Genomic DNA, 25,354 nt, shown 5'->3' with positions numbered 1-25,354 from the left:
TATTAACCCCTGGTCCGTAGACCTCACACTTCGCCGCGCTATGACCATTTCTTTTACACTTGTTGCAAAATTTGGTGCAGAACCCCGAGTGATTCTTTTCACACCTTTGGCATAGTTGCTTCTGATTGTTGTTGTTGTTGCGGTTATTATTGTTGTTGGGATGATTGTTGTAGTTGCTGTTGTTGTTGTTGTTGTTGTTGTTGTTGTTGTTGTTGGGCCGTTTGTTGTAGTTGCGATTGATGTTGCGATTGTTGGGATAATTGTTGCGATTATTGTTGTAATTGCTGTTGTTGTTGTATTGGTGATTCTTATCACCGTTTTCCTCCCACTTTCTTTTGACTTGCTTCACATTGGCCTCTTCAGCAGTCTGTTCTTTAATTCTTTCTTCAATCTGGTTCACTAGTTTGTGAGCCATTCTACATGCCTGTTGTATGGAGGCGGGCTCGTGTGAACTTATATCTTCTTGGATTCTTTCCGGTAATCCTTTCACAAACGCGTCGATCTTCTCTTCCTCATCTTCGAATGCTCCCGGACACAATAGGCACAATTCTGTGAATCGTCTTTCGTACGTGGTAATATCAAATCCTTGGGTTCGTAACCCTCTAAGTTCTGTCTTGAGCTTATTGACCTCGGTTCTGGGACGGTACTTCTCGTTCATCAAGTGCTTGAATGCTGACCACGGTAGTGCGTACGCATCATCTTGTCCCACTTGCTCTAGATAGGTATTCCACCATGTTAACGCAGAACCTGTGAAGGTATGCGTAGCGTACTTCACTTTGTCCTCTTCAGTACACTTACTTATGGCAAACACCGATTCAACCTTCTCGGTCCACCGTTTCAATCCGATCGGTCCTTCGGTTCCATCAAATTCCAAAGGTTTGCAGGCAGTGAATTCTTTGTAGGTGCATCCTACACGATTTCCTGTACTGCTAGATCCAAGGTTATTGTTGGTATGTAGCGCAGCCTGTACTGCGGCTATGTTTGAAGCTAGAAAAGTACGGAATTCCTCTTCATTCATATTCACGGTGTGTCGAGTAGTCGGTGCCATTTCCTTCAAAATAGTTAAATGGAACAAGTTAATCATACAGAATATTAAGAGTAGTTAATAGTATTTCGTAGCATAATATGAACTCATTTATAAAAGCTTTTTCTTCATATTAGCGTTTTATAAGTTTAAATTCGGGTAGTACCTACCCGTTAAGTTCATACTTAGTAGCTAATATACAATTCAACTACTACAATTCTATATGAAAAACTGATTATAATAATATTTCGCGTTCAAACTTTTATACAATATTTTACAAACTTACAATACCGCTTATTTTACATAAAGCATGAAATATAGCACACAATAACTTTGATACAAGATAGTTGTGAAGACAATTCTAGCTAGTACACAAGTCGTTCAGCAAAGGCAATAAAGACACGTAATTCATACGTCCAGAAACAAGTCATGCATTCTGGTTTTACTAGGACTACTTCCCATCCTTGGTCTTGTGCAACATAACCGTTATGGCCGTTGATAAGACAGCGTGTTGTAACGTCATCAAAGGGATGAGGGTTACGTAATGTCCAACAGTCCCGTAATAATCTAAAAACCTCATTTCTTACCCCAATTACCGACTCCGTCACTTGTGGAAACGTTTTGTTTAATAGTTGTAGCCCGATGTTCTTGTTCTCACTTTGGTGAGAAGCGAACATTACTAATCCGTAAGCATAACATGCTTCTTTATGTTGCATGTTAGCCGCTTTTTCTAAATCACGAAGTCCAATATTCGGATATATTGAGTCAAAATAATTTCTTAACCCGTTGCGTAAAATAGCATTTGGGTTCCCCGCAATATATGCGTCAAAGTAAACACATCGTAACTTATGGGTTTCCCAATGTGATATCCCCCATCTTTCAAACGAAAGTCTCTTATAAACCAAGACATTCTTGGAACGTTCTTCGAATGTCTTACAAACTGATCTCGCCTTAAATAGTTGTGCCGAAGAATTCTGGCCGACTCTAGACAAGATTTCATCAATCATGTCTCCGGGTAGGTCTCTTAAAATATTGGGTTGTCTATCCATTTTGTGTTTTTAAACTGTAAAATAGACAAGAGTTAGATTCATAAAAAAAATACTTATTAATACAAGCAATTTTTACATATATCATAAAGCATAAGAACACTATATTCCATATATTACACCACACGAATACAACTATCTTATTCCGACTCGCTCATTTCTTCTTCTTCGGTTTTGGTTCGTTTTGCCAAGTTTCTAGGGATATATGATGTTCCCCTAATACGAGCCGTCGTTGTCCACATTGGTTTAGAAAAACCTGGTGGTTTAGAGGTTCCCGGGTCATTGTTACAACTTAAGGACTTCGGGGGTTGACGATACATATAAAGTTCATCGGGGTTGGAATTAGATTTCTCTATTTTTATGCCCTTTCCCTTATTATTTTCTTTTGCCTTTTTAAATTCAGTTGGGGTAATTTCTATAACATCATCGGAATTCTCGTCGGAATCCGATTCATCGGAGAATTGGTAATCCTCCCAATATTTTGCTTCCTTGGCGGAAACACCATTGACCATAATTAACTTTGGTCGGTTGGTTGAGGATTTTCTTTTACTTAACCGTTTTATTATTTCCCCCACCGGTTCTATTTCTTCATCCGGTTCCGATTCTTCTTCCGGTTCCGATTCTTCTTCCGGTTCCGACTCTTCTTCCGGTTCCTCTTCGGGAACTTGTGAATCAGTCCACAAATCATTCCAATTTACATTTGACTCTTCATTATTATTAGGTGAGTCAATGGGACTTGTTCTAGAGGTAGACATCTATCACATAATATCAAACACGTTAAGAGATTAATATATCACATAATATTCATATGTTAAAAATATATAGTTTCCAACAAAAATGTTAAGCAATCATTTTTAAAGAAAACACGGTCGAAGTCCAGACTCACTAATGCATCCTAACAAACTCGATAAGACACACTAATGCAAATTTTCTGGTTCTCTAAGACCAACGCTCGGATACCAACTGAAATGTCCCGTTCTTATTGATTAAAAACGTTCCATATTAATTGATTTCGTTGCGAGGTTTTGACCTCTATATGAGACGTTTTTCAAAGACTGCATTCATTTTTAAACAACCCATAACCTTTATTTCATCAATAAAGGTTTAAAAAGCTTTACGTAGATCATCAAATAATGATAATCTAAAATATCCTGTTTACACACGACCATTACATAATGGTTTACAATACAAATATGTTACAACAAAATAAGTTTCTTGAATGCAGTTTTTACACAATATCATACAAGCATGGACTCCAAATCTTGTCCTTATTTAAGTATGCGACAGCGGAAGCTCTTAATAATCACCTGAGAATAAACATGCTTAAAACGTCAACAAAAATGTTGGTGAGTTATAGGTTTAACCTATATATATCAAATCGTAACAATAGACCACAAGATTTCATATTTCAATACACATCCCATACATAGAGATAAAAATCATTCATATGGTGAACACCTGGTAACCGACAATAACAAGATGCATATATAAGAATATCCCCATCATTCCGGGACACCCTTCGGATATGATATAAATTTCGAAGTACTAAAGCATCCGGTACTTTGGATGGGGTTTGTTAGGCCCAATAGATCTATCTTTAGGATTCGCGTCAATTAGGGTGTCTGTTCCCTAATTCTTAGATTACCAGACTTAATAAAAAGGGGCATATTCGATTTTGATAATTCAACCATAGAATGTAGTTTCACGTACTTGTGTCTATTTTGTAAATCATTTATAAAACCTGCATGTATTCTCATCCCAAAAATATTAGATTTTAAAAGTGGGACTATAACTCACTTTCACAGATTTTTACTTCGTCGGGAAGTAAGACTTGACCACTGGTTGATTCACGAACCTATAACAATATATACATATATATCAAAGTATGTTCAAAATATATTTACAACACTTTTAATATATTTTGATGTTTTAAGTTTATTAAGTCAGCTGTCCTCGTTAGTAACCTACAACTAGTTGTCCACAGTTAGATGTACAGAAATAAATCGATAAATATTATCTTGAATCAATCCACGACCCAGTGTATACGTATCTCAGTATTGATCACAACTCAAACTATATATATTTTGGAATCAACCTCAACCCTGTATAGCTAACTCCAACATTCACATATAGAGTGTCTATGGTTGTTCCGAAATATATATAGATGTGTCGACATGATAGGTCGAAACATTGTATACGTGTCTATGGTATCTCAAGATTACATAATATATAATACAAGTTGATTAAGTTATGGTTGGAATAGATTTGTTACCAATTTTCACGTAGCTAAAATGAGAAAAATTATCCAATCTTGTTTTACCCATAACTTCTTCATTTTAAATCCGTTTTGAGTGAATCAAATTGCTATGGTTTCATATTGAACTTTATTTTATGAATCTAAACAAAAAAAGTATAGGTTTCTAGTCGGAAAAATAAGTTACAAGTCATTTTTGTAAAGGTAGTCATTTCAGTCGAAAGAACGACGTCTAGATGACCATTTTAGAAAACATACTTCCACTTTGAGTTTAACCATAATTTTTGGATATAGTTTCATGTTCATAATAAAAATCATTTTCTCAGAATAAAAACTTTTAAATCAAAGTTTATCATAGTTTTTAATTTACTAACCCAAAACAGCCCGCGGTGTTACTACGACGGCGTAAATCCGGTTTTACGGTGTTTTTCGTGTTTCCAGGTTTTAAATCATTAAGTTAGCATATCATATAGATATAGAACATGTGTTTAGTTGATTTTAAAAGTCAAGTTAGAAGGATTAACTTTTGTTTGCGAACAAGTTTAGAATTAACTAAACTATGTTCTAGTGATTACAAGTTTAAACCTTCGAATAAGATAGCTTTATATGTATGAATCGAATGATGTTATGAACATCATTACTACCTTAAGTTCCTTGGATGAACCTATTGGAAAAGAGAGAAATGGATCTAGCTTCAATGGATCCTTGGATGGCTCAAAGTTCTTGAAGCAAAATCATGACACGAAAACAAGTTCAAGTAAGATCATCACTTGAAATAAGATTGTTATAGTTATAGAAATTGAACCAAAGTTTGAATATGATTATTACCTTGTATTAGAATGATAACCTACTGTAAGAAACAAAGATTTCTTGAGGTTGGATGATCACCTTACAAGATTGGAAGTGAGCTAGCAAACTTGAAAGTATTCTCGATTTTATGAAACTAGAACTTTTGGAATTTATGAAGAACACTTAGAACTTGAAGATAGAACTTGAGAGAGTTCAATTAGATGAAGAAAATTGAAGAATGAAAGTGTTTGTAGGTGTTTTTGGTCGTTGGTGTATGGATTAGATATAAAGGATATGTAATTTTGTTTTCATGTAAATAAGTCATGAATGATTACTCATATTTTTGTAATCTTATGAGATATTTCATGCTAGTTGCCAAATGATGGTTCCCACATGTGTTAGGTGACTCACATGGGCTGCTAAGAGCTGATCATTGGAGTGTATATACCAATAGTACATACATCTAAAAGCTGTGTATTGTACGAGTACGAATACGGGTGCATACGAGTAGAATTGTTGATGAAACTGAACGAGAATGTAATTGTAAGCATTTTTGTTAAGTAGAAGTATTTTGATAAGTGTATTGAAGTCTTTCAAAAGTGTATAAATACATATTAAAACACTACATGTATATACATTTTAACTGAGTCGTTAAGTCATCGTTAGTCGTTACATGTAAGTGTTGTTTTGAAACCTTTAGGTTAACGATCTTGTTAAATGTTGTTAACCCAATGTTTATAATAACAAAAGAGATTTTAAATTATTATATTATCATGATATTATGATGTACAAATATCTCTTAATATGATATATATACATTAAATGTCGTTACAACGATAAACGTTACATATATGTCTCGTTTCAAAATCATTAAGTTAGTAGTCTTGTTTTTACATATGTAGTTCATTGTTAATATAATTAATGATTTGTTTACTTATCATAATATCATGTTAACTATATATATAACCATATATATGTCATCATATAGTTTTTTTACAAGTTTTAACGTTCGTGAATCACCGGTCAACTTGGGTGGTCAATTGTCTATATGAAACCTATTTCAATTAATCAAGTCTTAACAAGTTTGATTGCTTAACATGTTGGAAACATTTAATCATGTAAACATCAATCTCAATTAATATATATAAACATGGAAAAGTTCGGGTCACTACAAATAGTACATACATCTAAAAGCTGTGTATTGTACGAGTACGAATACGGGTGCATACGAGTAGAATTGTTGATGAAACTGAACGAGAATGTAATTGTAAGCATTTTTGTTAAGTAGAAGTATTTTGATAAGTGTATTGAAGTCTTTCAAAAGTGTATAAATACATATTAAAACACTACATGTATATACATTTTAACTGAGTCGTTAAGTCATCGTTAGTCGTTACATGTAAGTGTTGTTTTGAAACCTTTAGGTTAACGATCTTGTTAAATGTTGTTAACCCAATGTTTATAATATCAAAAGAGATTTTAAATTATTATATTATCATGATATTATGATGTACGAATATCTCTTAATATGATATATATACATTAAATGTCGTTACAACGATAAACGTTACATATATGTCTCGTTTCAAAATCATTAAGTTAGTAGTCTTGTTTTTACATATGTAGTTCATTGTTAATATAATTAATGATATGTTTACTTATCATAATATCATGTTAACTATATATATAACCATATATATGTCATCATATAGTTTTTTTACAAGTCTTAACGTTCGTGAATCACCGGTCAACTTGGGTGGTCAATTGTCTATATGAAACCTATTTCAATTAATCAAGTCTTAACAAGTTTGATTGCTTAACATGTTGGAAACATTTAATCATGTAAACATCAATCTCAATTAATATATATAAACATGGAAAAGTTCGGGTCACTACAGTACCTACCCGTTAAATAAATTTCGTCCCGAAATTTTAAGCTGTTGAAGGTGTGGACGAATCTTCTGGAAATAGATGCGGGTATTTCTTCTTCATCTGATCTTCACGCTCCCAGGTGAACTCGGGTCCTCTACGAGCATTCCATCGAACCTTAACAATTGGTATCTTGTTTTGCTTAAGTCTTTTAACCTCACGATCCATTATTTCGACGGGTTCTTCGATGAATTGAAATTTTTCGTTGATTTGGATTTCATCTAATGGAATAGTGAGATCTTCTTTAGCAAAACATTTCTTCAAATTCGAGACGTGGAAAGTGTTATGTACAGCCGCGAGTTGTTGAGGTAACTCAAGTCGGTAAGCTACTAGTCCGACACGATCAATAATCTTGAATGGTCCAATATACCTTGGATTTAATTTCCCTAGTTTACCAAATCGAACAACGCCTTTCCAAGGTGAAACTTTAAGCATGACCATCTCTCCAATTTCAAATTCTATATCTTTTCTTTTAATGTCAGCGTAGCTCTTTTGTCGACTTTGGGCGGTTTTCAACCGTTGTTGAATTTGGATGATCTTCTCGGTAGTTTCTTGTATAATCTACGGACCCGTAATCTGTCTATCCCCCACCTCACTCCAACAAATCGGAGACCTGCACTTTCTACCATAAAGTGCTTCAAACGGCGCCATCTCAATGCTTGAATGGTAGCTGTTGTTGTAGGAAAATTCTGCTAAAGGTAGATGTCGATCCCAACTGTTTCCGAAATCAATAACACATGCTCGTAGCATGTCTTCAAGCGTTTGTATCGTCCTTTCGCTCTGCCCATCAGTTTGTGGATGATAGGCAGTACTCATGTCTAGACGAGTTCCTAATGCTTGCTGTAATGTCTGCCAGAATCTTGAAATAAATCTGCCATCCCTATCAGAGATAATAGAGATTGGTATTCCATGTCTGGAGACGACTTCCTTCAAATACAGTCGTGCTAACTTCTCCATCTTGTCATCTTCTCTTATTGGTAGGAAGTGTGCTGATTTGGTGAGACGATCAACTATTACCCAAATAGTATCAAAACCACTTGCAGTCCTTGGCAATTTAGTGATGAAATCCATGGTAATGTTTTCCCATTTCCATTCCGGGATTTCGGGTTGTTGAAGTAGACCTGATGGTTTCTGATGCTCAGCTTTGACCTTAGAACACGTCAAACATTCTCCTATGTATTTAGCAATATCGACTTTCATACCCGGCCACCAAAAATGTTTCTTGAGATCCTTGTACATCTTTCCCGTTCCAGGATGTATTGAGTATCTGGTTTTATGAGCTTCTCTAAGTACCATTTCTCTCATATCTCCAAATTTTGGTACCCAAATCCTTTCAGCCCTATACCGGGTTCCGTCTTCCCGAATATTAAGATGCTTCTCCGATCCTTTGGGTATTTCATCCTTTAAATTTCCCTCTTTTAAAACTCCTTGTTGCGCCTCCTTTATTTGAGTAGTAATGTTATTATGAATCATTATATTCATAGATTTTACTCGAATGGGTTCTCTATCCTTCCTGCTCAAGGCATCGGCTACCACATTTGCCTTCCCCGGGTGGTAACGAATCTCAAAATCGTAATCATTCAATAATTCAATCCACCTACGCTGCCTCATATTCAGTTGTTTCTGATTAAATATGTGTTGAAGACTTTTGTGGTCGGTATATATAATACTTTTGACCCCATATAAGTAGTGCCTCCAAGTCTTTAATGCAAAAACAACCGCGCCTAATTCCAAATCATGCGTCGTATAATTTTGTTCGTGAATCTTCAATTGTCTAGACGCATAAGCAATCACCTTCATTCGTTGCATTAATACACAACCGAGACCTTGCTTTGATGCGTCACAATAAATCACAAAATCATCATTCCCTTCAGGCAATGACAATATAGGTGCCGTAGTTAGCTTTTTCTTCAATAACTGAAACGCTTTCTCTTGTTCATCATTCCATTCAAATTTCTTCCCTTTATGCGTTAATGCAGTCAACGGTTTTGCTATTCTGGAAAAGTCTTGGATGAACCTTCTGTAGTAACCAGCTAGTCCTAAAAACTGGCGTATGTGTTTCGGAGTTTTCGGGGTTTCCCACTTTTCAACAGTTTCTATCTTTGCCGGATCCACCTTAATACCTTCTTTGTTCACTATGTGACCGAGGAATTGAACTTCTTCCAACCAAAATGCACACTTTGAAAATTTAGCGTACAATTCTTCCTTCCTCAATACTTCTAACACCTTTCTCAAATGTTCACCGTGTTCTTGGTCATTCTTTGAGTAAATAAGTATGTCATCAATGAAAACAATGACAAACTTGTCAAGGTATGGTCCACACACTCGGTTCATAAGGTCCATGAACACAGCTGGTGCATTAGTTAAACCAAACGGCATGACCATAAACTCGTAATGACCGTAACGTGTTCTGAAAGCAGTCTTTGGAATATCATCTTCTTTCACCCGCATTTGATGATACCCGGAACGTAAGTCAATCTTTGAATAAACAGACGAGCCTTGTAGTTGATCAAATAAGTCGTCGATTCTCGGTAGTGGGTAGCGGTTCTTGATGGTAAGTTTGTTCAACTCTCGGTAGTCGATACACAACCTGAATGTACCATCTTTCTTCTTGACAAACAAAACAGGAGCTCCCCACGGTGATGTGCTTGGTCGAATGAAACCACGCTCTAAAAGTTCTTGTAATTGGCTTTGCAGTTCTTTCATCTCGCTGGGTGCGAGTCTGTAAGGAGCACGAGCTATTGGTGCAGCTCCTGGTACAAGATCTATTTGAAATTCAACAGATCGATGTGGGGGTAATCCCGGTAATTCTTTCGGAAATACATCGGGAAATTCTTTTGCAATGGGAACATCATTGATGCTCTTTTCTTCAGTTTGTACTTTCTCGACGTGTGCTAGAACAGCATAGCAACCTTTTCTTATTAGTTTTTGTGCCTTCAAATTACTAATAAGATGTAGCTTCGTGTTGCCCTTTTCTCCGTACACCATTAAGGGTTTTCCTTTTTCTCGTATAATGCGAATTGCATTTTTGTAACAAACGATCTCCGCTTTCACTTCTTTCAACCAGTCCATACCGATTATCACATCAAAACTCCCTAACTCTACTGGTATCAAATCAATCTTAAATGTTTCGCTAACCAGTTTAATTTCTCGATTCCGACATATATTATCTGCTGAAATTAATTTACCATTTGCTAATTCGAGTAAAAATTTACTATCCAAAGGCGTCAATGGACAACTTAATTTAGCACAAAAATCTCTACTCATATAGCTTCTATCCGCACCCGAATCAAATAAAACGTAAGCAGATTTATTGTCAATAAGAAACGTACCCGTAACAAGCTCCGGGTCTTCCTGTGCCTCTACCGCATTAATATTGAAAACTCTTCCACGGCCTTGTCCATTCGTGTTCTCCTGGTTCGGGCAATTTCTAATAGTGTGGCCTGGTTTTCCACATTTATAACAAACTACATTGGCATAACTTGCTCCGACACTACTTGCTCCGCCATTACTCGTTCCGACACCATTTGTTCCTTTCGTTCTATTAACCCCTGGTCCGTAGACCTCACACTTCGCCGCGCTATGACCATTTCTTTTACACTTGTTGCAAAATTTGGTGCAGAACCCCGAGTGATTCTTTTCACACCTTTGGCATAGTTGCTTCTGATTGTTGTTGTTGTTGCGGTTATTATTGTTGTTGGGATGATTGTTGTAGTTGCTGTTGTTGTTGTTGTTGTTGTTGTTGTTGGGCCGTTTGTTGTAGTTGCGATTGATGTTGCGATTGTTGGGATAATTGTTGCGATTATTGTTGTAATTGCTGTTGTTGTTGTATTGGTGATTCTTATCACCGTTTTCCTCCCACTTTCTTTTGACTTGCTTCACATTGGCCTCTTCAGCAGTCTGTTCTTTAATTCTTTCTTCAATCTGGTTCACTAGTTTGTGAGCCATTCTACATGCCTGTTGTATGGAGGCGGGCTCGTGTGAACTTATATCTTCTTGGATTCTTTCCGGTAATCCTTTCACAAACGCGTCGATCTTCTCTTCCTCATCTTCGAATGCTCCCGGACACAATAGGCACAATTCTGTGAATCGTCTTTCGTACGTGGTAATATCAAATCCTTGGGTTCGTAACCCTCTAAGTTCTGTCTTGAGCTTATTGACCTCGGTTCTGGGACGGTACTTCTCGTTCATCAAGTGCTTGAATGCTGACCACGGTAGTGCGTACGCATCATCTTGTCCCACTTGCTCTAGATAGGTATTCCACCATGTTAACGCAGAACCTGTGAAGGTATGCGTAGCGTACTTCACTTTGTCCTCTTCAGTACACTTACTTATGGCAAACACCGATTCAACCTTCTCGGTCCACCGTTTCAATCCGATCGGTCCTTCGGTTCCATCAAATTCCAAAGGTTTGCAGGCAGTGAATTCTTTGTAGGTGCATCCTACACGATTTCCTGTACTGCTAGATCCAAGGTTATTGTTGGTATGTAGCGCAGCCTGTACTGCGGCTATGTTTGAAGCTAGAAAAGTACGGAATTCCTCTTCATTCATATTCACGGTGTGTCGAGTAGTCGGTGCCATTTCCTTCAAAATAGTTAAATGGAACAAGTTAATCATACAGAATATTAAGAGTAGTTAATAGTATTTCGTAGCATAATATGAACTCATTTATAAAAGCTTTTTCTTCATATTAGCATTTTATAAGTTTAAATTCGGGTAGTACCTACCCGTTAAGTTCATACTTAGTAGCTAATATACAATTCAACTACTACAATTCTATATGAAAAACTGATTATAATAATATTTCGCGTTCAAACTGTTATACAATATTTTACAAACTTACAATACCGCTTATTTTACATAAAGCATGAAATATAGCACACAATAACTTTAATACAAGATAGTTGTGAAGACAATTCTAGCTAGTACACAAGTCGTTCAGCAAAGGCAATAAAGACACGTAACTCATACGTCCAGAAACAAGTCATGCATTCTGGTTTTACTAGGACTACTTCCCATCCTTGGTCTTGTGCAACATAACCGTTATGGCCGTTGATAAGACAGCGTGTTGTAACGTCATCAAAGGGACGAGGGTTACGTAATGTCCAACAGTCCCGTAATAATCTAAAAACCTCATTTCTTAACCCAATTACCGACTCCGTCACTTGTGGAAACGTTTTGTTTAATAGTTGTAGCCCGATGTTCTTGTTCTCACTTTGGTGAGAAGCGAACATTACTAATCCGTAAGCATAACATGCTTCTTTATGTTGCATGTTAGCCGCTTTTTCTAAATCACGAAGTCCAATATTCGGATATATTGAGTCAAAATAATTTCTTAACCCGTTGCGTAAAATAGCATTTGGGTTCCCCGCAATATATGCGTCAAAGTAAACACATCGTAACTTATGGGTTTCCCAATGTGATATCCCCCATCTTTCAAACGAAAGTCTCTTATAAACCAAGACATTCTTGGAACGTTCTTCGAATGTCTTACAAACTGATCTCGCCTTAAATAGTTGTGCCGAAGAATTCTGGCCGACTCTAGACAAGATTTCATCAATCATGTCTCCGGGTAGGTCTCTTAAAATATTGGGTTGTCTATCCATTTTGTGTTTTTAAACTGTAAAATAGACAAGAGTTAGATTCATAAAAAAAATACTTATTAATACAAGCAATTTTTACATATATCATAAAGCATAAGAACACTATATTCCATATATTACACCACACGAATACAACTATCTTATTCCGACTCGCTCGTTTCTTCTTCTTCGGTTTTGGTTCGTTTTGCCAAGTTTCTAGGGATATATGATGTTCCCCTAATACGAGCCGTCGTTGTCCACATTGGTTTAGAAAAACCTGGTGGTTTAGAGGTTCCCGGGTCATTGTTACAACTTAAGGACTTCGGGGGTTGACGATACATATAAAGTTCATCGGGGTTGGAATTAGATTTCTCTATTTTTATGCCCTTTCCCTTATTATTTTCTTTTGCCTTTTTAAATTCAGTTGGGGTAATTTCTATAACATCATCGGAATTCTCGTCGGAATCCGATTCATCGGAGAATTGGTAATCCTCCCAATATTTTGCTTCCTTGGCGGAAACACCATTGACCATAATTATCGTTAGATAGGTTATGTCGAATCTTGAATTAAATACATATGCTATTAAGATAAGGTATATGATATGCATGTCGTTGGAAAGCTAGCGAAAAATTGAGAACTTTTCATTTAGATATCGAATGGTTATTAGTATTATCATTAATATTATTATTATTAGTATTATTATAATTAAAACTAATATTTGTAACATCTAATTATTATGATTACTATTATTATTATTAATATGAACGTGATATAAAAGACAACTAAAAGCTATTAAACGAAGCGATTAGGAAATAATGAGTATGAGTATCATGATGAAATTAAGATATTGTAAGATATTGATTTAAATGAAAAATATCGTTTTCATTATATTACTATTATTATTATTAAAAGTATTATTAATATTAAAACTATCATTTTTACTAAAATTATTATTTTTAATAAAAATATCATTGGTAATATGAAACATCATTATTATTATCATTTTAGTACTATTATCATTTTATCATTTTTAGAAAATATAATTATTGTTATTTTTATTAGTAGAATAATAATAATTATTACAAAATAATACAACTTTTACTTATTATTATTATTATCAATATTATTTTATCAAATAAATATGTGATACAAAGATATTTTACTACGTATAATATAATTACATTAATAATACCTATCATATTATTTTTATGATATTAAATGAACTTTATAAATTTTATTACTTAAGATATATAAAAGTATATTTTTATTATATAAATTTTAATATAAAATTTTATTTATTAATAAAAGAACTATATTATTTACTTTAATAAAATCTGTTAAAAATATTTAAATATATAAAACGACTATATTTAAACTATATAATAATCATGTATAAATTTTGGAAGACATTTTGGTCAATATGACTTTTGTTGACTTTTGCATATTTAGTCTCGAGCATTAGGATTGTGATACACTACGACTTGACCTAAATTGTTAGACAGATATTGATCAAACATATAAATATATATAATTAATATAGGTTTGTGAATCCAAGCCCAACCTTGCACTTGTTTAATGACGTCATATGTATTTTTACTACAAAATACAGTATTGTGAGTTTCATTTGCTCCCTTTTTAAATGCTTTTGCAATATATATTTTTGGGACTGAGAATACATGCGTTGTTTTATCAATGTTTGATGAAATAGACACAAGTACTTAAAACTACATTGTATGGTTGGATTATGAAAACGAATATCGCCCCTTCAAGCCTGGTAACCTAAGAATTAGGGAAATGGCCCCTAATTGACGCGAATCATAAAGATAGATCTATGGGCCTAACAAACCCCATTCTGGAATTTGGAATGCTTTAGTACTTCGATTTAAAAAGGTGATTGCGATTGCCGTTATATAGCATACTTGCGAGTATGCGGGGGATATTCTATATGCATTATGTTAATGTCGGTTACCAGGTGTTCATCATACGAATGATTTTTATTACACTTGCGAGTGTAACGTTATTTATGAAAAATGAGAATCTTGTGGTCTATTAAAATTATGGAATTGATGGATTATGATAAACTAATGAACTCACCAACCTTTTGGTTGACACTTTAAAGCATGTTTATTCTCAGGTATTAAAGAATTCTTCCGCTGTGCATTAGCTCATTTTAAGGATATTACTTGGAGTCATTCATGGCATATTTCGAAAGACGTTGCATTCGAGTCATTGAGTTCATCAAGATTATTATTAAGTCAATTATAGTTGGATGTATTATGAAATGGTATGCATGCCGTCAACTTTAGATGTTAAGAAAGTTTGTCTTTTAAAAACGAATGCAATGTTTGTAAAATGTATCATATAGAGGTCAAATACCTCGCGATGTAATCAACTATTGTGAATCGTTTATAATGTATATGAACGGGTCCTTTCAGTTGGTATCAGAGCGGTGGTCTTAGCGAACCAGGTCTGCATTAGTGTGTCTAACTGATAGTCGTTAGGATGCATTAGTGAGTCTGGACTTCGACCGTGTCTGCATGTCAAAAGTTTTGCTTATCATTTTTGTCGAAAATTACCTGCTTATCATTCTTAGTCTAGACACGTCTTACTGCATTGATTGCATGAATAGTGTATAGACTAAATTCATATCTTAGCGTAACTGTTATTGTAAACTTTACCTGACATATCCCGTAAATTCCTCCGTAATATACGAAATCTTTTGCGCTATATATATAGATATTCTATGTAATTAGAATACCACCCGATAGCTGGAAAATCATTTCATATCGAAAAATTCTTTATTCAATCGAACGAAATGGAATTCGTCATTAGTTTAAGTCCCTCGAATTCCGATATGGAATCCCACTCAAGATCTGAAAGCAGTGTGACTGGAATGGATCAACCAATCAGCCATCATCTATTTTGGATGAATTGGGGATGGGTTTGTTGAAATGTCCCGTTCTTATTGATTAAAAACGTTCCATATTAATTGATTTCGTTGCGAGGTTTTGACCTCTATATGAGACGTTTTTCAAAGACTGCATTCATTTTTAAACAAACCATAACCTTTATTTCATCAATAAAGGTTTAAAAAGCTTTACGTAGATTATCAAATAATGATAATCTAAAATATCCTGTTTACACACGACCATTACATAATGGTTTACAATACAAATATGTTACAACAAAATAAGTTTCTTGAATGCAGTTTTTACACAATATCATACAAGCATGGACTCCAAATCTTGTCCTTATTTTAGTATGCGACAGCGGAAGCTCTTAATAATCACCTGAGAATAAACATGCTTAAAACGTCAACAAAAATGTTGGTGAGTTATAGGTTTAACCTATATATATCAAATCGTAACAATAGACCACAAGATTTCATATTTCAATACACATCCCATACATAGAGATAAAAATCATTCATATGGTGAACACCTGGTAACCGACAATAACAAGATGCATATATAAGAATATCCCCATCATTCCGGGACACCCTTCGGATATGATATAAATTTCGAAGTACTAAAGCATCCGGTACTTTGGATGGGGTTTGTTAGGCCCAATAGATCTATCTTTAGGATTCGCGTCAATTAGGGTGTCTGTTCCCTAATTCTTAGATTACCAGACTTAATAAAAAGGGGCATATTCGATTTCGATAATTCAACCATAGAATGTAGTTTCACGTACTTGTGTCTATTTTGTAAATCATTTATAAAACCTGCATGTATTCTCATCCCAAAAATATTAGATTTTAAAAGTGGGACTATAACTCACTTTCACAGATTTTTACTTCGTCGGGAAGTAAGACTTGGCCACTGGTTGATTCACGAACCTATAACAATATATACATATATATCAAAGTATGTTCAAAATATATTTACAACACTTTTAATATATTTTGATGTTTTAAGTTTATTAAGTCAGCTGTCCTCGTTAGTAACCTACAACTAGTTGTCCACAGTTAGATGTATAGAAATAAATCAATAAATATTATCTTGAATCAATCCACGACCCAGTGTATACGTATCTCAGTATTGATCACAACTCAAACTATATATATTTTGGAATCAACCTCAACCCTGTATAGCTAACTCCAACATTCACATATAGAGTGTCTATGGTTGTTCCGAAATATATATAGATGTGTCGACATGATAGGTCGAAACATTGTATACGTGTCTATGGTATCTCAAGATTACATAATATATAATACAAGTTGATTAAGTTATGGTTGGAATAGATTTGTTACCAATTTTCACGTAGCTAAAATGAGAAAAATTATCCAATCTTGTTTTACCCATAACTTCTTCATTTTAAATCCGTTTTGAGTGAATCAAATTGCTATGGTTTCATATTGAACTCTATTTTATGAATCTAAACAAAAAAAGTATAGGTTTCTAGTCGGAAAAATAAGTTACAAGTCGTTTTTGTAAAGGTAGTCATTTCAGTCGAAAGAACGACGTCTAGATGACCATTTTAGAAAACATACTTCCACTTTGAGTTTAACCATAATTTTTGGATATAGTTTCATGTTCATAATAAAAATCATTTTCTCAGAATAACAACTTTTAAATCAAAGTTTATCATAGTTTTTAATTAACTAACCCAAAACAGCCCGCGGTGTTACTACGACGGCGTAAATCCGGTTTTACGGTGTTTTTCGTGTTTCCAGGTTTTAAATCATTAAGTTAGCATATCATATAGATATAGAACATGTGTTTAGTTGATTTTAAAAGTCAAGTTAGAAGGATTAACTTTTGTTTGCGAACAAGTTTAGAATTAACTAAACTATGTTCTAGTGATTACAAGTTTAAACCTTCGAATAAGATAGCTTTATATGTATGAATCGAATGATGTTATGAACATCATTACTACCTTAAGTTCCTTGGATGAACCTACTGGAAAAGAGAAAAATGGATCTAGCTTCAATGGATCCTTGGATGGCTCAAAGTTCTTGAAGCAAAATCATGACACGAAAACAAGTTCAAGTAAGATCATCACTTGAAATAAGATTGTTATAGTTATAGAAATTGAACCAAAGTTTGAATATGATTATTACCTTGTATTAGAATGATAACCTACTGTAAGAAACAAAGATTTCTTGAGGTTGGATGATCACCTTACAAGATTGGAAGTGAGCTAGCAAACTTGAAAGTATTCTTGATTTTATGAAACTAGAACTTTTGGAATTTATGAAGAACACTTAGAACTTGAAGATAGAACTTGAGAGAGTTCAATTAGATGAAGAAAATTGAAGAATGAAAGTGTTTGTAGGTGTTTTTGGTCGTTGGTGTATGGATTAGATATAGAGGATATGTAATTTTGTTTTCATGTAAATAAGTCATGAATGATTACTCATATTTTTGTAATCTTATGAGATATTTCATGCTAGTTGCCAAATGATGGTTCCCACATGTGTTAGGTGACTCACATGGGCTGCTAAGAGCTGATCATTGGAGTGTATATACCAATAGTACATACATCTAAAAGCTGTGTATTGTACGAGTACGAATACGGGTGCATACGAGTAGAATTGTTGATGAAACTGAACGAGAATGTAATTGTAAGCATTTTTGTTAAGTAGAAGTATTTTGATAAGTGTATTGAAGTCTTTCAAAAGTGTATAAATACATATTAAAACACTACATGTATATACATTTTAACTGAGTCGTTAAGTCATCGTTAGTCGTTACATGTAAGTGTTGTTTTGAAACCTTTAGGTTAACGATCTTGTTAAATGTTGTTAACCCAATGTTTATAATATCAAAAGAGATTTTAAATTATTATATTATCATGATATTATGATGTACGAATATCTCTTAATATGATATATATACATTAAATGTCGTTACAACGATAAACGTTACATATATGTCTCGTTTCAAAATCATTAAGTTAGTAGTCTTGTTTTTACATATGTAGTTCATTGTTAATATAATTAATGATATGTTTACTTATCATAATATCATGTTAACTATATATATAACCATATATATGTCATCATATAGTTTTTTTACAAGTCTTAACGTTCGTGAATCACCGGTCAACTTGGGTGGTCAATTGTCTATATGAAACCTATTTCAATTAATCAAGTCTTAACAAGTTTGATTGCTTAACATGTTGGAAACATTTAATCATGTAAACATCAATCTCAATTAATATATATAAACATGGAAAAGTTCGGGTCACTACATTTGTAGCCTCCTCAATCATTGGAGATAAGAAGACGGCGATCCTTTCCATCCACCACATTGCCCTCTTGGAGAAGAACCTGAAGCACTTACCGGTGAACCTGTCCGAAACACCATTTTCTCTCTCATTTCCAGAGTATCTCGTCACGATTATATACTACATCAAATTCTAGATTTTATTTATCCACTCGTCCGAACCGAAAATCATCCCGGTGTAATAGAAGAAGTCAACGAGCTTCGCGCTCGGGTAGTGGCTTTGGAGAATATGGTGAAAAGGTTACAAACACCAGCAGCATAACCAGTACTACATCATCAACGCCAACAGTACCATTACCACCCCCAACCACAACCGCGTCGTAAACCTCAACTTTACAATCTGTCCCACGAGCACCAATGTCATACGCCCTGTAGATACCAAGGAATACCAACAACAACAAACGATGAAGTGTTGATTCATAACTTCATTGGAGAAACACTCCGCGGCGATTATGTAATCTCTAAAGTCTTAGAGATTATCTATTCTAACCCTAACCATAAATCAGATGAGTGAATCAAAATGATAGAAGGAAGAATAGAAACCCTGACAAGAATGATGCGTGAGTGATAAGCTAGACTTGTTTTACCAACATCATCAACAGTACCGTAGCATCACCATCACAGTCAGTGCCGTCAGTGTCATCAGAATCAGCAGCACCTATAACATCACAAACTCCGTCAGTTCAAGAATCACTGTGGACACGCGTATATTGTATCAACGAGTTATGAAGTATTAACTCACTCCTCTGAAGAAATTATATGTATATTTTATATATTTATAAATTTTGAGATCAAAATAAATCTTTCCATACTAAGCTATTATGTGTGAATCTTAACTACTAAGTTAATTCATATTACTAATATTCAATGAGGTACGTCCTTCGTCCGCAACTTAAGCATCATTAACTACAATCTCTGTTTTAATTCAATGAATTTCATCTCATAATAAAACAAGTGTATTAATCAAATATATGTTTGATTTTACACTTTCATCATCGATGTACTCGAAACTTTTCCAAGAACATCATTCGTACCTTGCGAAGTTCACAAGAATTGCATGAAAACCAACATAATGCATCAACAAATAACAAAGTATTGATTCATAATATCATTGAAGAAATACTCCGTAAAAGTTATGTAATTTCTAAAGTTCAGGGATTACTCAATTCTAGTTTCAACCGTAAATCAAATCAGTTTAATTTAATATTAACTCATTAAATCTATGTTACGTCTAAAGAAAATATGCACATATATATTTTCATAAAGACTGTAATAAAATTATTTTGTACAAAATATTAATTGTGAATTTTTTAACGGGTAGGTAATACTCGAGAGATATATAAATTCACAATTAATATGTTACATTCTTCGAATCTGATTCAACAATCATCAACTATACTCACTATTTTCTCAACAATATGCATTCTTTCATAAAAATCAAAATAATCATACTCATTCAAATTCAATTACATATTCTGATTTTGAAATCGCAGAATTCAATTCAAGATATAACCGGTATCATCACTCTTAGATTCCTACATCTTTCAACGTTATACTTTGACTTCAAAATTGTGCTAGAACATCATATGTAAATTAACGATTACAATAGGTGTTCAAGCCCTTCGAAATTCCTGAAGACGCTTCAAATAATGAACAATCGAGATGATGATCTAACCACATATTAACTACAGTTATGTACCTAAAAACTCTCGAAACCAAAGTCATAGTTTAACACGTATCTGTGTCAGACTCTTTGGCATTTATTAGCTAAAATAACTTTTCAATTCCTCTCCAAAGTAGTCAATTTTGTAACAGCTTCAGCAAGTCAACTTCGACTTCTCAGTCAAAACAGTCTTATTATAACCTCGATATATACGTTGCCTTTTCCCCAACGTTATCGGAGAACCATTTATGTTCCACCACATTAGCAATAAACTTACCAACAACTTCACTGATCTTTGATTTTCTGAAAAATCATTATAATTATGAAAACCCCTTCATTTACTTATCTGCATCTTGTAACGAGAATTGCCATACGAATCATTGGGAATTAGCAATCAGTATTTTGAAATCTCGCAGCATGTCGACACCAACAGTTATACATATAACGTCTATCTCCTGGACTTACATACTACGATGTGAAGTTTCTGAAAAACACCCTAAACTGCGAACTAGTTCTCCGAAGTTTGGAAAATGCTGATGAAGCAGCAAAAACTGTAAACGACCTTAATAGTAAAAAGTTTGATGATAAAGAATAGTGTCTTGGCAAAGCTCAGAAAAAGAGAAGGTTTGGAACTGAAAAACGGATTAAGCAGGCCATGAAGGAGGCTATGGACAAATCACAAAGACTAAACCTGCCTTTAAAGAATCTAAATGATTCAGTGTCTGCTGAAGTTATTATCGAATACCTTGCTCCTTACTCTCAACTCTTGCGGACAATATTCTTCATCATCCTCTGATATTAGAAATTCTAAGATATCATCATATCTTTCATTATAAATATCCTCCATATTTCTGAAGATATTTCCATAATTATTATTATTCGAAATTATTTACCTCTTCACGCTATCTGTAAAGAAACTATTTTAGTTTCTAAATTCTGAAACCTTCAAAGTTTAAAAATATGAATGCTTTTGAAGTAGTGTTGGGAACTGAAGCATGAGTTAGTATAATATAATGACACTTGATCAACGTGATTATATTACAGTAAGTCATGCTGAGTTTCTAAATGGAACGTGATGATTCACAGATCAAAACGTCATCATGTGCCATGTTACACGACTCTTGTATTCTATTTAATCTCTAAAATATCAAGAAAATATTTTCTTGATGATTCGGTCTTTTCCGAATATTCTGGTAATTTGACAAATCCAGATCGTGCCATTACAATTCCCCTCTTAGAACATTAACTATGTTCATTTAAAAATCCATACCTACAAATTCTGGACCATTATTCGCTTGACTTGAAGTCGGGAAGAGAAAACAAAAGCATGATGTAAGAGAAAATATAAAGCCCAACAACAACACAGGAATTACAAACCGTGTATGTCATAACGTATTGCAACGTAAAGACACGGGAGAATTAAAAACATTATAACCCCAAGGTAATAGTAAAAGTAAATAAAATTCTCCGGTGGTAGATGAAAGAGAAGAATGACAGATATGAAAGTTAGGAGTATATCAAGAATCAGTACTGGATGGAGCATATTGATGAATGCTTTAAAGCATGATTTGAGAGAGAAAGAATAGAAGATGTGAGTTGTAAGGGAACGAAGGAGGTGGATTTATAGTAAAATATCTGACGAAGAAATCGAGATGGATTATCGCATTTGAAATGTCCCGTTCTTATTGATTAAAAACGTTCCATATTAATTGATTTCGTTGCGAGGTTTTGACCTCTATATGAGACGTTTTTCAAAGACTGCATTCATTTTTAAAACAAACCATAACCTTTATATCATAGATAAAGGTTTTAAAAAGCTTTACGTAGATTATCAAATAATGATAATCTAAAATATCCTGTTTACACACGACCATTACATAATGGTTTACAATACAAATATGTTACAACAAAATAAGTTTCTTGAATGCAGTTTTTACACAATATCATACAAGCATGGACTCCAAATCTCGTCCTTATTTAAGTATGCGACAGCGGAAGCTCTTAATAATCACCTGAGAATAAACATGCTTAAAACGTCAACAAAAATGTTGGTGAGTTATAGGTTTAACCTATATATATCAAATCATAATAATAGACCACAAGATTTCATATTTCAATACACATCCCATACATAGAGATAAAAAATCATTCATATGGTGAACACCTGGTAACCGACATTAACAAGATGCATATATAAGAATATCCCCATCATTCCGGGACACCCTTCGGATATGATATAAATTTCGAAGTACTAAAGCATCCGGTTCTTTGGATGGGGTTTGTTAGGCCCAATAGATCTATCTTTAGGATTCGCGTCAATTAGGGTGTCTGTTCCCTAATTCTTAGATTACCAGACTTAATAAAAAGGGGCATATTCGATTTCGAAAATTCAACCATAGAATGTAGTTTCACATACTTGTGTCTATTTTGTAAATCATTTATAAAACCTGCATGTATTCTCATCCCAAAAATATTAGATTTTAAAAGTGGGACTATAACTCACTTTCACAGATTTTTACTTCGTCGGGAAGTAAGACTTGGCCACTGGTTGATTCACGAACCTATAACAATATATACATATATATCAAAGTATGTTCAAAATATATTTACAACACTTTTAATATATTTTGATGTTTTAAGTTTATTAAGTCAGCTGTCCTCGTTAGTAACCTATAACTAGTTGTCCACAGTTAGATATACAGAAATAAATCGATAAATATTATCTTGAATCAATCCACGACCCAGTGTATACGTATCTCAGTATTGATCACAACTCAAACTATACATATTTTGGAATCAACCTCAACCCTGTATAGCTAACTCCAACATTCACATATAGAGTGTCTATGGTTGTTCCGAAATATATATAGATGTGTCGACATGATAGGTCGAAACATTGTATACGTGTCTATGGTATCTCAAGATTACATAATATACAATACAAGTTGATTAAGTTATGGTTGGAATATATTTGTTACCAATTTTCACGTAGCTAAAATGAGAAAAATTATCCAATCTTGTTTTACCCATAACTTCTTCATTTTAAATCCGTTTTGAGTGAATCAAATTGCTATGGTTTCATATTGAACTCTATTTTATGAATATAAACAGAAAAAGTATAGGTTTATAGTCGGAAAAATAAGTTACAAGTCATTTTTGTAAAGGTAGTCATTTCAGTCGAAAGAACGACGTCTAGATGACCATTTTAGAAAACATACTTCCACTTTGAGTTTAACCATAATTTTTGGATATAGTTTCATGTTTATAATAAAAATCATTTTCTCAGAATAACAACTTTTAAATCAAAGTTTATCATAGTTTTTAATTAACTAACCCAAAACAGCCCGCGGTGTTACTACGACGGCGTAAATCCGGTTTTACGGTGTTTTTCGTGTTTCCAGGTTTTAAATCATTAAGTTAGCATATCATATAGATATATAACATGTGTTTAGTTGATTTTAAAAGTCAAGTTAGAAGGATTAACTTTTGTTTGCGAACAAGTTTAGAATTAACTAAACTATGTTCTAGTGATTACAAGTTTAAACCTTCGAATAAGATAGCTTTATATGTATGAATCGAATGATGTTATGAACATCATTACTACCTTAAGTTCCTTGGATAAACCTACTGGAAAAGAGAAAAATGGATCTAGCTTCAATGGATCCTTGGATGGCTCGAAGTTCTTGAAGCAAAATCATGACACGAAAACAAGTTCAAGTAAGATCATCACTTGAAATAAGATTGTTATAGTTATAGAAATTGATCCAAAGTTTGAATATGATTATTACCTTGTATTAGAATGATAACCTACTGTAATAAACAAAGATTTCTTGAGGTTGGATGATCACCTTACAAGATTGGAAGTGAGCTAGCAAACTTGAAAGTATTCTTGATTTTATGAAACTAGAACTTTTGGAATTTATGAAGAACACTTAGAACTTGAAGATAGAACTTGAGAGAGATCAATTAGATGAAGAAAATTGAAGAATGAAAGTGTTTGTAGGTGTTTTTGGTCGTTGGTGTATGGATTAGATATAAAGGATATGTAATTTTGTTTTCATGTAAATAAGTCATGAATGATTACTCATATTTTTGTAATTTTATGAGATATTTCATGCTAGTTGCCAAATGATGGTTCCCACATGTGTTAGGTGACTCACATGGGCTGCTAAGAGCTGATCATTGGAGTGTATATACCAATAGTACATACATCTAAAAGCTGTGTATTGTACGAGTACGAATACGGGTGCATACGAGTAGAATTGTTGATGAAACTGAACGAGGATGTAATTGTAAGCATTTTTGTTAAGTAGAAGTATTTTGATAAGTGTCTTGAAGTCTTTCAAAAGTGTATGAATACATATTAAAACACTACATGTATATTGTCATAACCCGTCCTTAACCATAAGAACGTGTTAGATAACGTATGATTTCATTGCGAGGTATTGACCTCTATATGCGACATTTTTAAAAAGGAAAACTGCATATATTATACATTACAAACCAAACCATTATTTTTGTTACAAGCTTTAGACAATAAAAAGATGATTATCGTTTAACGATAATCTTCGACTTACAAACTTTACAAATGATAATAACAACACGATTTCTAGCATATTTTACAACACACGTCCTCGGATATGCAGTTTTATTTTTGACACAAATATGAGTACGCATGATCCTGCTTAGATTCAACATAATGCAGCGGAAGCTTTAATTATCACCTGAGAATAAACATGTTTAAAAACGTCAACATAAAGTTGGTGAGATATAGGTTTAGTGCGCAGCAATATATATATATAGACCACAAGATTTCGTATATAAACATTTCAA

At 33.8% G+C, this 25,354-nt stretch overlaps 1 protein-coding gene across 1 annotated transcript in view; it reads right to left on the bottom strand.

The window, feature by feature from the left end:
- LOC139902124 (uncharacterized) overlaps positions 1-25,354 on the bottom strand; it is a 124,442-nt gene that overhangs the window by 41,373 nt on the left and 57,715 nt on the right. The gene's annotated exons all lie outside the window — the stretch shown is intronic.

This window comes from Rutidosis leptorrhynchoides, chromosome 3 (genome assembly GCF_046630445.1).
Source record: "Rutidosis leptorrhynchoides isolate AG116_Rl617_1_P2 chromosome 3, CSIRO_AGI_Rlap_v1, whole genome shotgun sequence".
NCBI lineage: Eukaryota > Viridiplantae > Streptophyta > Magnoliopsida > Asterales > Asteraceae > Rutidosis > Rutidosis leptorrhynchoides.
The sequence above is the reverse complement of the archived record's forward strand: the minus strand, read 5'-3'. Positions and strand labels throughout refer to the sequence as shown.